We start from the raw sequence: 13,781 nt of genomic DNA, 5'->3' as shown, positions 1-13,781 counted from the left end.
TCAGCCTTTCAAAATATTCTTTCCATCTGGTTCTTACTTCATACCCATGGGTTAATAATCCACCATGTACATCCTTCACATTTTCACATTACTTTCCACTGTCTCTTCTACATTTCAGCACCTCTTTCGAGAATAACTTCCTATTTTCAGAGTAATTTGCATTAATTTTTCTTTCTAGATCATCATTTACCTCCTTCTTTCTCTTCTTAACTAGTCTCTTTATATGCTTCTTGCTCTCACTATATTCAGTTCTTATTTCAACTGAACCAACCACATAAAAAAAAAAAAAAAAAAAAAAAAACTGAGGAAGAAGTGTTAGGAAGCTTCCTTAACCAATGAGAATACACATAAACATACAAAAGGATTTTAACCACCCATATCCAAAACTAAATCAGTAAGGAAGAGGTGTTAAGGAGCTTCCTTAACCCGCCCCGTCCCGACGACGTATGGGTACGTCACCACGATTTGCATTTGCCAGTCCCGGCGACGTACCAGTACGTCGTGCAATTGCAATGTGCATAATTTCGACAATTTTCAAATTTCGCGCTTGATTTGCGGTACGTACCCTCGCCTGACCTTCCCCTACCTGCCACCAGGCGGGGACACTCGGCGACCCGCGCTAGCCCGCCACTCGTCCACTCACCTGGTAGCCACGGTCCTGCTCAGACATGGCTAAGAGAGGTCTCTCAGAGAGCGAAATTCAAGTCGCCCTGGACACCTTTACCGGCGACAGTGATTCCCCACTGGATGACGAGGAGATGGACAAAGATTATGTGCAGCCAGACGAGGAAGAAACCACCAGCAGTGACGAGGAAGTTCCGTCACCAAGGAAACGGCAGTACGTGACTTACCGTGCTGCTAGAGAGGGGCAGGAGGCAAAGAAGGCACGTGGTATGTCATATCCCTATCCCCAGCGTGCCTTGGAAGCCGGGTCGAGGTCGAGGACGAGGACGAGGACGAGGACGGAGACGTGGGACGTGCTGCCACGTGGTATGGGCGGGAGGTGATTACGCATCGTGGCCCAGAGCGCACACCACGTCGTCTAAGCAGGTATGGGCCAAGCATTCTGTTTGGGGCGGTAGGAAGTGTAGTGGAGGGAGTGGGGAGTGAAATAGACATTCCTGGGATTAGGGAAAGTGAGAGTGAGGTGGGTGAGTCATTGCTCTCCCTACGCAGTGTGAGGCGGCAGAGTGGATCACGTGGGCCAGTGCGGGTGCGTTCCTTATCACGTGGGGTTGTGAGGGAGGGGGAAGGTGGGGAGGAACCACTCCAAAGCACGTCTTATGCTCCCCAATATCCCCTAACACGTGGTCGAGCAAGGTTGCGTGAGAGAGCACGTGGTGTGGTAATGGAGGGGGAAGGTGGGGAGGAACCACTCCCCAGCACGTCTTCTGCTCCCCAATATCAAACTATTTCATCCCCACAGCCCCCTAATGTTCCTCAAGGCCGTAAGGGTAAGGGAAAGGGAAAGGGTAAAGGCAGAGGGAAGAGGAGTGACAGTGGGGAAGCCCTCCGTACTCCTTCTCCCCAACCTCCCCAACCAGGATCTCCTCCCCACCCGGACGAAGGCGGTGATGGGGACGAGGGATTTGTGTCGTGGGATTGGGAGGATGGGAGTGATTTTTCTCCCCTCATTCACCCCTTCACTGAGCATGGGCGATCTGGCTGCATTGCACCAGGTATTCACTGCAATTCAAGCAGGTTGGATTTTTTCCACCTTTTTTTCAGTGAGGCCTTCGTTGATCAGATCGTGCTTCAAACAAACCTGTTTGCAAGCGGCCAGCGGCTAGAAAGTGAAAGATTGGGAACAAGGAGTAGGCATTCAATGATTTATGATTACCCTGTCTCCATTCCAGAAATGTTCTTATTTTTTGCCCTTGTCCTTTTGATGGGTATAATAAGAAAGAATAGAATTCCTGCTTACTGGACTAGGGACCCTGTTATGTTTACCCCCATATTTGGTCAAGTGATGAGCCGTAATCGGTTTCAACAAATTCTGAGTCGCCTCCATTTTTATGATGCTAATGACCCTGCAAATGCAAACAACACGGACAAAATGAGGCGAATTAGGCTGGTCTTTGATCACCTCAGGCAAACCTTTCGATCCTCATTCTATCCCTATAGAGACCTCGTCATAGACGAGAGTCTCGTGTTGTGGAGAGGCAATATTTCATTCAGACAGTATATACCCAGCAAAAGGCACCGTTTTGGGTTCAAGATCTTTGTTATGTGTGACTGTAGGACTGGATACGTGCAAGACATAGTCTTGTACACCGGTGCACAGACAGACATAATAGAAGATCGAAGTATAGGACTTTCTGGAGCAGTGGTAAAGACGATGATACAAGACTACCTTCATCGTGGTCACGTTCTCTACCTCGACAACTGGTACACTAGCCCTCTTCTCGCTCGTTATCTTCACAGACATGAAACGGGAGTATGTGGAACCGTAAAGGTGAACCGGCGTCACATGGTCAAGGTAGGGCGGAAACTTGCAAGGAGTGAGGTTGTCTTCTTCAAAGCAAACAACATCCTTGCAACAATGTGGAACCACAACAGAGAAGTAAGCCTCTTGTCCACGGTTCACCGCCCCTTGATGCACCGTACTGATTCTGTTGATTACCATAGCGAGAGCAGGCGTCGTGTTTGGAAACCTGAATGTGTCATGGACTATAATATAAACATGCGCCTCGTGGACCAGTCAGACTCCATGATATCGACGGTAGAGTGTGCCAGGACCAGGATGAAGTGGTATAAGAAACTGTTCTTTCACTTGCTAGATATCACTGCTCTGAATTGCCACCACCTTCACGCCATGACCACAGGAGTTCAGGAAACCTTTGAAGGGTTTGTGAGGGAGCTCACACGAGAAATCTTTGCAAAATATGCGGTTGAAAGGCCCCAACAGCGCCCCCGCACTGCCCCTATTACCCACACTCCCCAGAGAATATCCGCCCGCCATTTCCCCACTCCTATCCCGCCCCAGCCCAACAGACCTAGGCCCCAGCGCAGGTGTCACGTGTGCAGTAATTCCCAGGTGCGACTCACGACACAGAGGAAGGACACCCGCTATGAGTGCGTGCATTGTGACGTGGGTCTGTGTATTCACCCATGTTTTAGTGAATACCACACGTTGCTGCAATTTTAGCATGGTGTGATTGCGAAAGGACGCAGAAATTATGATGTAAATGCGACAGACAGACGCTCTGTGAAAAAATCAGTCATGTGGATCGCCAAATATTAGTATAAAGTGCCTACGGGTAGAACATAAGTGCAAACATTGGGTGTAAGTATATAAATCTGCCCTAAGTTGAAACTTACATAGAGAGGGTTGTTTGATGCGATATTCTGTCGCTCAGTGCAATAAATACGACCCCTTATTATATATTTTCTATTATGTGACATTCTTAGTGGTATAATATAAGTTCAAATTATTGTATATGATGATGTATTTCCTAAGTCAAATATTCATAGCGTGTCTATAAAGATAAGATTTCCTGACGCCTACTCGAATGAATAAGGCACGTATTAGTCAAAATAAAAGTCAGCAAATGATAAAGTGAATAATTAGTATATAAGTGTGTGCGTGAATTAGTATATAAGTGTGTGAGTATTATGTATGACGTAACATTCCTTGCGAGGGTATTTTCAGGCGATATTCTCACGCTCACTTGAATAAATAATGGCAGTAAGTATGTACAGTGCATTGGAGGGGTGTAAACGTGTGTAATGTAAGTGGGAAAATATAATTGGAGTGAATAAATAAAGTAGATGATGAAACACGAGTGTTTGAGATCGTGGTTGCTACGTGAATGGGCACTAGCATATCGCTAAATGCCCTCGTAATGAATGAAAGTAATTGAAAACCTTCACAGTGGTGGGGGAAAGGTTCTATGTAAATGGGAAAATAATTAGAAAGTGATAAAACAAATTGGTATGTTGAAATACGAGACATAGCGAGTGCGCTTACTAAGCTGATGTGCGCTAAACTTATGCTGCATGTCATCAAAATGAATGAAAACATCTGAAATCACTTACAAACAGTTGTAATTAGTAAATTGTCATTGAAACAGAAGTATACAAGTAGAAAAAATGATCGGTAGACTCATAACAGAAAATTAGCAGATAGCATGTTACGACTCGGACCTAACTCGCTATGCTCGCGCGATGGTACAATGCTTATTTTTCCTATATATGTGTCTGAAATCCATTATATTGTTACTGTTATTGTTTATTAGTACAAATTCAATAAATGTAGAGGTGTTGTGTGTTGTTTGTCCCATTACTCCTTACCATAGAAAACTTTTACGCATATCCAGCCCATTACAGAATACGATACCTGCGGGGGGAAACCACACCTGTATAGACCACTTATAGACTGCAGAGACAACTTTCTTCAAGATTTTCCATAGTTTCTCGACCTAAGCGGAAGTTTCATAAGAAAAAAAATTTTTCCAAAAAGGCTCGGGACTGGGGGATGTCATAGGTGCGGAAAGGCTCGGGACGTGACGGGTTAACTGCTGAGAATACAGGACCTGGGTTTGTATTCTAGGTCACACTGATTGATTCTTAGCACAATTTCCTTAGTGGTTTATTTTGGATTTTACATCTTAACACTCTCTTGTATGGCTTTTACATTTTAATGCTAATATACTCTGCATCAATAACACACACAAAATTATATTGTTATGTGCAAAATAAATCACTAGGGAACAGGGGTTAAGGTAATCTCCCACCCAATTAGAATACAGTACAACATACCATTTAGCATAACATAACATACTGGTAGCAAAAGGATATTAAGTTGTAGCAATGTGCAAAATAAATCAGCCTGAAGCAGATGTTGAGGATCTCTAAAGCCACAAAGAATAGACTTTTAAATGCAGTGTGTCCAAGCATCTTGAAATGAACAGATCTTGAATCTGGTTCCCTGATATATTTTTTTTTTCTTGGAGGGAACAATTTTGCAGGCTTCTGGCCTTTGATTCCTTCTTCCCTGCATTAAAAAATATATAAAAAAATATAATAATAATAATAATCTATATAACACTTTTCGATGATGTCCCTTGGTGGTAGGTCGTGGCATCCATCATCCACTTGCTTGATGTAGTGCTGCCTACTTCATCCTCTACCTTTATCATTCTTTTTCTGTATCTGCCTTGCTCTCTTCCTATTTCTCACCATCATCTACTCACTTAAAATAATGCTGCCTATTTCTTCCTTCACCTTTATCATTCTTTTTCTGTGTCTGCTCTCCTCTCTTCCTATTTCTCACCATCATCCACTCACTTGATGTAGTGCTGCCTACTTCTTCCTTCACCTTTATAATTCTTTTTCTGTGTCTGCCCTTCTGTCTTCTTATATCTCACCATTATTCAACCACCTGATGTAGTGCTGCCTACTTCTTCCTTCATCTTTATCATTCTTTTTCTCTGTCTGCCCTCCTCTCTTCCTATTTCTCCTCTCTTTCCTGTCACTTTTTATTACTCTTCTTTCCCTTCCTTTTCAGGTCACTCTACACTGAGTGACAAGCTTAATGGTTTCATGTATGTCATGAAACCATTTACAACGCTGGGTCGTAACCATATAACCAATCCATATGTGTTCCCTACGTGTCAGCAAGTGGGTTGGCGGAGGGTTTGTGACCCTCCCCGTAAACAACTACAGTAACTCAAAGACAAATAGCCAACCCCCACCGGATTATGGTGTTTGGCTATACAGTACATAGACAGAGAGACAGATAAAGACTGATAGATAGACAGATAAGTAGATAAAGTCCCACACCTTTCTCCTCCTCTACTAAACCAGTCTCTGCTTGGACAGGAGACTCACACCCTTCTCAAAATAGAACTGTATCTTCTTTTGTGACGTCAGTGTCCGATGGCGCTCAAACTCCTGCCTGATGCGCCGGTGGAAGTAGTGGTAGTCAGTGAGCTCTAGGGTGCGGCCGTAGATGAGGAGAGCCTTGTAGAGCTGGAGCACTTGCTGACGATTTGGAGCAGACATGACTGAAGAGTGACTGGAAAAGAAGGGACTTTAATTGGTCGGGTTATTTCAGACTCAGTTTTTAATTTCTCCTCCTTCTCCTGTTCTTCCTCCTCCTCCTCCTTATTATCATCATCAGCATCATCATCACCAATCATCCTCTCCATCATCATCATAATAAACTATTTCCCACCTAAGGATAGGGTTAAGTGAGGCCCTGAAAAAATAAAAAAATAAATATATAAAAGGAGAAATTACCCAACAACCTGTCCCAGTGAATGAGCCACACACTCAGTGACTCACCATTCAAGCCCCTGGAATCTTGATTACATTTTACAGACAAAAACATCTACACTTATGCACTTGCTACCACCAATAGATGGGGTGAGGTAGATTTAAAAACACAGAAATATTGAGGGTTGAATTCTACTTGCCTCTAGATGTCTTAACACCTCTTCCTTAGTGATTGGTTCTGCACATTACACCCCAACATCCTCTAGTAAACTACTGTATGGATGCAATCTATGACCATACTTAAATGTTGAAAATAACCATCCATCCACCACCCAATCCTACATTGCCCCATGAGAAGCGTAGGAGCCCACGGCTACGCGAGTTGGTCCTGACATTCAAGGTGAGAGTGACCAGCCTCACTCATCCCTGAGTGGCATTACGTGAGCAATAAACCCCAACCTCCCCTTGGATATAAACCTTCACCTGCTCAATCTGATTGGAGTGCCGTAATTACCCACTGAACCACCAGGCATGTAAAGGTGTATGGTATGTAGGAGGACTACTGGGCCTTGGGAGCAGGCTGTGAAGCCTATGCCCAGAGTCGGACACACACACACACACACACACACACACACACACACACACAAAAATGCCAAAATTTGGCTATATGGTTACCACCCAGCATAGTAATGGTTTCCTGGTGTACAGGAAACCATTTGGCTTGTCACTCAGTGTACAGTCACCCACAGGCAGAAGGAAGAGGAAAGACTGAAGGAAAGAAAGGTAGAAGAGGGAGCGTAAAGTCACCCATAGGCAGAAGAACAAAAACAGAATGAATGAAAGAAAGACAGAAGAGGATGAAAGGAAAGACGGATGGAGGAGAGAAAAGGGCAGACACCCAAAAGCAGCACTACATCGAGTGAGTGGATGGTGAGCACCCCCACGTACCACCTTGAAAATAACTGGCTATGAAAATTCATTTTCGTTTTTAAAGGCTCCAACATGCTTGCATGTGTCGGCCTTGGTCACCTAATGGCGGCTCTTCATGCTGCACGATTCATTGCAGCCTCCCTGTTCAGTCCCTTAACCCTAAGGTCACACTTAATGACCTAGTCCCATGTCTTTCTCGGTCTACCCCTCATAACCCCACCCCCAATATTAACACTTCTCACCTTCCTCACCCAATTATCATCCCCCATCCTCTCCACATGTCCAAACCACCTCAATCTACCTCTCCTCATCACAACACCAGTACACTCCAGTCCCATCCTACCTCTCAACTCTTCCATTGTAAACCCAGCTCCTCCAGGCCTTGGACACAGGGACGCACTGCACATCCACCTAATCATTGTCACCTCTGTACGTCTGAGCCGGCGAATGTCTTCCTCCTTCACTGCCCAGGTCTCACTGCCATACAGCATTACACTCCTAACACATGCTGCATACAAAGACCCCTTAGCACGTAGGGAGAGCCCTCTCATTGTCAGGAGAGGCAAGAGCTCCCTGAACTTCTTCCAACTACTTCTCACCCTAGCCACAGAGCTAGCTCCAGCCCCACCTCCAGCACACAACATGTCTCCCAAATAACAAAACTCTTCCACACACTCAAGAGATTCACCAGCAAGTTCAATCCTTTCACATCTGACAATCTCCACCTGCTCACCCCAGCACACAGTTCACATAAAATCAGCATTATCTCGCAGTCTACCTCTGATACCACTACATCGCTTATGCACCCATTTATCACACACACCGCACAAGATGGAATTACTTCCCACGCCCTTGTGGCAAACTGCACATGGCCACTCTCCCTCGTCTTTGAAGGGTGAATATAATCTTTTTACTCTAACTTGGCCTAAAACTGCCATCTCTCCATCAGGAATACTGAGTATGAATAACGAATTAACGCAATATCATTGATTTACCCTAACTTGACCAGATTTTCATCTTTTTGCAGTTTATTTCACAAAGCTAAGTGACAGAAAAAGACAACACTACAGCTCTTGCTATATCCATTCCACAGAACTTTGTTATTAGCATCATATTCTAGTGTTAAAATGACAATACTATAGCTCTACATCCTTTCCATAGCATTTCATCATGGCTAGCACCATATTTTAGTGTTAAAATGACAGTACTAAGGCTCTATACCCTTTCCATGGCACTTGCCTGTGGCTAGTACCATACTCTAGTGTTACCCTATTGTTACAACTCTGTGGCAAATACATTACTATGGCTCTACATCCTCTCCACAGCACGTCTTCAAGACTTGCATCATAATTTAGCGTTAAAATCTCATAACTCAGTATTCAATATCGAGTCAATCCATCGTGCAGAACGTTACATTCAGAGACAAGTTATTGAGCTACAGTACTCTCAGTTATATTTGCAGGGTAAATGCAAATAAAACAAAAGTGATGATATCTCGGGTTGGTGGCGGTACTGTCAAAGACGAGGGAGAGTGGCCATATGCAGCTTGCCACAAGGGCGTGGGAAGTAATTCCATCTTGTGCGGTGTGTGTGATAAATGGGTACATAAGAGATGTAGTGGTATTAGAGGTAGACCGCGAGATAATGCTGATTTTATGTGTACGGCGTGTTGGGGTGAGCAGGTGGAGATTGTCAGACGTGAAAGGATTGAACTTGCTGGTGAATCTCTAGAGTGTGTGAAAGAGTTTTGTTATTTGGGAGACATGTTGTGCTGGAGGTGGGGCTGGAGCTAGCTCTGTGGCTAGGGTGAGAAGTGGTTGGAAGAAGTTCAGGGAGCTCTTGCCTCTCCTGACATTGACAGGGCTCTCCCTATGTGCTAAGGGGTCTTTGTATGCAGCATGTGTTAGGAGTGTAATGCTGTATGGTAGTGAGACCTGGGCAGTGAAGGAGGAAGATATTCGCCGGCTCAGACGTACAGAAATGACAATGATTTGGTGGATGTGCAGTGCGTCCCCGCGTCCAAGGCCTGGAGGGGCTGGGTTTACGATGGAAGAGTTGAGAGGTAGGATGGGACTGGAATGTATTGGTGTTGTGATGAGGAGAGGTAGATTGAGATGGTTTGGACATGTGGAGAGGATGGGGGATGATAATTGGGTGAGGAAGGTGAGAAGTGTTCATACTGGGGGTGGGGTTATGAGGGGTAGACCGAGAAAGACATGGGACGAGGTCATTAAGTGTGACCTCAGGGTTAAGGGACTGAACAGGGAGGCTGCAATGGATCGTGCAGCGTGGAGAGCCGCCATTAGGTGACCAAGGCCGACACATGCAAGCATGTTGGAGCCTTTAAAAACAAAATGAAAACGAAACAAATGCAATATAAACAAATGGTTTTTGCAAGCTATATTACCAACACTTCACAACACATCATAACACAGTTGGACTGTTTAGATGTTTTAATTTGGATGTTAAACAGATTTTCAAAAGATGCCTGAACATTACCATGATGCTACCCCTTCTTGTAGTTTTCATAAGTAATTTCAATAAGGATGCAAAGATGTGTAATGGATGCAAGAGCTTATAGAGGCTGGGGATGGACTTTCTGACCACTACTTGGTGGTGGCCAGTATCAAGATCCAAGCAAGATGGAGAAATAGAAGAAGGGAAGGACGGGAAGAAGGAGTAGTTGCAAGGAGAGTGGAAAGGTTACAAGAGGATGAGAAAATGGCAGAATATAAGAGAGAAGTAGTGGAATGATTGGGCAAATATGAATTGGAGCAGATGGGGGACGTGGAAGGTGTGTGCAGGATATTCACAGAAGAAATATGTGCAGCATGTGATGTGGTGTGTGGGGTGAAGAGAAGACGAAGAGGGGTGCAAGGAACAGCGTGGTGGAATGACGAGGCGAGACAGGCTGTGGCACAAAAGAAAAAAGCATACAATAAATGGATGAGAAATAGGGGCACGGAAGAAGTTGAGAGGCGAAGAGAGAGTCATATGTAGAAAGGAAGAGAGAGGTGAAAAGATTAGTGAGAGAGTGTAAGAAGAGAGTGGATGAGGAATTTGGAAGGAATTTGAGTGTAAAGTGGAGGGACTGTAAGAAAATGTTCTGGAAAGAGGTGAAGAGAGTAAGACAGGGTGGCAGTGAAGTTAGCAGGGGAGTGAGAGGGAAATATGGTAGATTACTAGTGGAGAACGGAGAAAAAGTGAGCAGATGGAGAGAACACTTTAACCCTTTAACCGCGGGTATTGTTTTGGTCTGACTGTCCTCTCCCGCGGGGGTTTCAGCCAAATGTAAACAAACTTTTAAACCTTAATAACTCTGCACAGAATAAAGCTAGAGAAAAAAATAAGGTACCATTAGAAAGTACTAACCTTCAGCTTTCCACTGATGTAGGTTTCATGACTTTGTTGACTTTCACAGGACGGGCAGTGCCGTTAGAAGTGAGGGGTGTAAAATCACTATTTTTCGTTCACACATCATTACCTTCGCTCATACACCATTACCAAATGCCAACCTCATTCTGATAATAATACTATAAACATATATGAACACTGCACATACGATAAACACCCACTCTGTGTTCACTGAGGCAGGTAAAAGGCACTGTAATTACCTGCACTTCACTGCCACATCAGCGGTGTTGTAATCACTATTTTTCGCTCACACACCATTACCAAATGCCAACCTCATTCTGATAATAATACTATAAACATATATGAACACTGCACATACGATAAACACCCACTCTGTGTTCACTGAGGCAGGTAAAAGGCACTGTAATTGCCTGCACTTCACTGCCACATCAGCGGTGTTGTAATCACTATTTTTCGCTCACACACCATTACCAAATGCCAATCACATTCTGATAATAATACTATAAACATATATGAACACTGCACATACGATAAACACCCACTCTGTGTTCACTGAGACAGGTAAAAGGCACTGTAATTGCCTGCACTTCACTGCCACATCAACATGTGTTGTCACTCACACAGCTGGACAGATACTGATGCGCGCTTGGTCAGGGGTGGGGTGGGGGGCCCAGGGGGTGGGAGGTGGTGCCCCAGGGGGGGGAAGAGGGAGGTGGGGGTCGGCTGGAGTGAAAGAACTTAATAGCTACTCTCCCTTGAAACAATTGGCGCACGGAAAAAACGCGGGGTATTCAAAATATTCACAAACATTCGAGAATGACACCCGCGGTTTGGTCCAGTTTTTGCAACGTCATTCTGGAATGACACCCGCGGTTAAAGGGTTAAGGAATTGTTGACCATAGAAGATGGAAGGAATGCGAGTATAAGTGGCCGGGGAATGGCTGGGAGAAGGAGGGAGGTGAGAAGACAGGAAGAAATCAGAAAGATAGAAGTTGTGGAAGCAATGAAGAAAAGTCAAATTGGGAAAAGCCCCTGGAATTGATAGTGTGTGGTGAAATGCTGAAGCATGGGGAAGAGACAGTAGTAGAATGGATGTGGAAGATGTGCAGATTGGCCTGGGAGGAAGGTAGAGTCCCGGAGGATTGGAAATCAGGTATAATTATTTCCTCGTACAATGGAAATGGGGAAAAAGAAGTGTGTGGTAATCATAAGGGCATTTGTCTTCTTAGTGTAATAGGAAAAGTGTATGGTAGGATACTTATTGACAGAGTTAGGGAAAGAACAGAGGAATTAGTTGGAGAAGAACAGGGAGGCTTTAGGAAGGGGAGAGGTTGTGTAGCTCAGATATTCATTCTTAGATCTTTAGTGGAAAAGTTTCTAGAGAAGGGAAAGAAGTTGTATGCGGCTTTCATGGATTTGGAGAAAGCATATGACAGGGTGGATAGACAAGGATTGTGGAAAGTATTAAGAATATATGGAGTAAATGGGAAGTTGTTGAATGCTGTGAAGAGTATGTATGATGGTGCTAAGGGTGCAGTGTGTGTGGATGGTGAACTGAGTGAATTTTTCTCTTTGAAGGTTGGGTTGAAACAGGGATGTGTCATGTCTCCATGGCTGTTCAATCTGTACACGGATGGGGTAATAAAGGAGGTACAAGGTAGGGCAGTGGATGTTGGAGTGGCTCTGGTGAGAGAGGGTAATGTTTGGAAACTCCCTGTACTGTTGTTTGCAGATGATACTGTGTTGTTGAGTGAAGACGAAGGGGAGCTGCAAGGCTTGGTGGATGAGCTTGGGAGAGACTGTAAGAAATGGAATCTAAAGGTGAATGTAGGGAAGAGTAAAGTGATGGTCTTTGAGAGAGGTGAAGTCAGTGAATGTACAGTGAGGCTGGATGGTGAGGAAATGGAAAATGTGAGTACGTTTAAGTACTTGGGTAGTGTGACGAGTAAGGATGGAAGTTTGGAGGGTGAAGTGCTTGAAAGGGTACAACAAGGAAGAAAGGTTGCTGGTTCCTTGAAAGCAGTGATAAGAAACAGGGAAGTGAGCATGGAAGTGAAAAAGTTACTACATGTCAGTATTGTGATACCAACTCTAACGTATGGAAGTGAAACTTGGACGTTGTTGGAAGGACACAAGTCAAGAGTGAGAGCAGTGGAAATGAGTTATTTAAGAGGAGCCTGTGGAGTCACATGGAGAGACAGGCTGACAATGAGGATATAAAGGAGAGTTGTGGTGTGGATGTGGATGTGATAGGAAGCACTAGGAGGAACACACTGAGGTGGTTTGGCCATGTGGAGAGGATGGAGGGTGAAAGACTGACGAGGAGAGTGTATGTGAGTGAGGTGGAGGGGGAAGAGGGAGGGGGAGGCCAAGGATGAGATGGAGGGATGGGGCGGAGAGGTATATGAGAGAAGGGGATGTGAGTTGGGAGCAGGGCAGTAAAATGGCGGGTGACAGGGCGACGTGGAGGTGATTTGTTTGTGGCCACCCTGTACGGTATTGAGACGTCTGGCAATAGAGAGAGAGATAGATTTCAAACTTCTTGTTGACATTTTTTTCAACAAAGCCAACCCTAAATACAGAAAATTAAAATATTCCTGTACTTGATTCTGATTCCCCTCAAATACCTCATTTCATGAGTCACACCAGATACGTACAAGCTGTATTACGGAATCTCTCAGCAGACAAAGCCACTGGTCCAGATGAAATTCCTTCAATAGTACTTAAAAATTGCTCCTCAGTGTTGGCTCCTGTATTGGCAAAATTTTTCCGCTCATGCATCCGTACCTCAAGTTTTCCAGCCTCTTGGAAAGAAGCAAATATCCATCCTGTTCCTAAAAAGGGGGCAACTTCTGATCCATCAAACTATAGACAATTGCAATACCTTCCATTCTTGGCAGAGTTTTTGAGACACTAATTAACAAACACATAATCAAGCATCTAGAAATCAATAATCAATGATCGGAAATGGATTTAGACAAGAACGTTCAACTGTAAACATTGTTTGCCTTCTTACCCATCAGATTAACAAAACAACAGACCAACACGGTGAAACACACACAATAGCACAAGATATATCAAAAGCATTTGACAGAGTATGGCACCAGGCCTTATTGCCTAAGATGTCACACTATGGCCTTGGATCACTGGTTCCTCTAATTTCTTCTTACCTTCATAATAGAAAAATACGGGTCATGGTAGATGGTATTTATTCTGTTTCATTCCATAAATGCTGGTGTACCTCAGGGATCAGTTTT

At 44.3% G+C, this 13,781-nt stretch overlaps 1 long non-coding RNA gene across 1 annotated transcript in view; it reads right to left on the bottom strand.

The window, feature by feature from the left end:
* LOC145418644 (uncharacterized) overlaps positions 1–13,781 on the bottom strand; it is a 60,625-nt gene that overhangs the window by 21,065 nt on the left and 25,779 nt on the right. The window contains exon 2 of the long non-coding RNA XR_013900717.1: positions 5,785–6,019. This is a non-coding gene — a long non-coding RNA (uncharacterized LOC145418644). The remainder of the gene's footprint in view (positions 1–5,784; positions 6,020–13,781) is intronic.

The sequence above is a fragment of the Coenobita brevimanus genome, chromosome 115 (assembly GCF_032717465.1).
Source record: "Coenobita brevimanus isolate Jiangsu-jjx chromosome 115, ASM3271746v2, whole genome shotgun sequence".
Classification (NCBI taxonomy): domain Eukaryota; kingdom Metazoa; phylum Arthropoda; class Malacostraca; order Decapoda; family Coenobitidae; genus Coenobita; species Coenobita brevimanus.
This window is presented reverse-complemented; position numbering and strand designations above follow the sequence as displayed.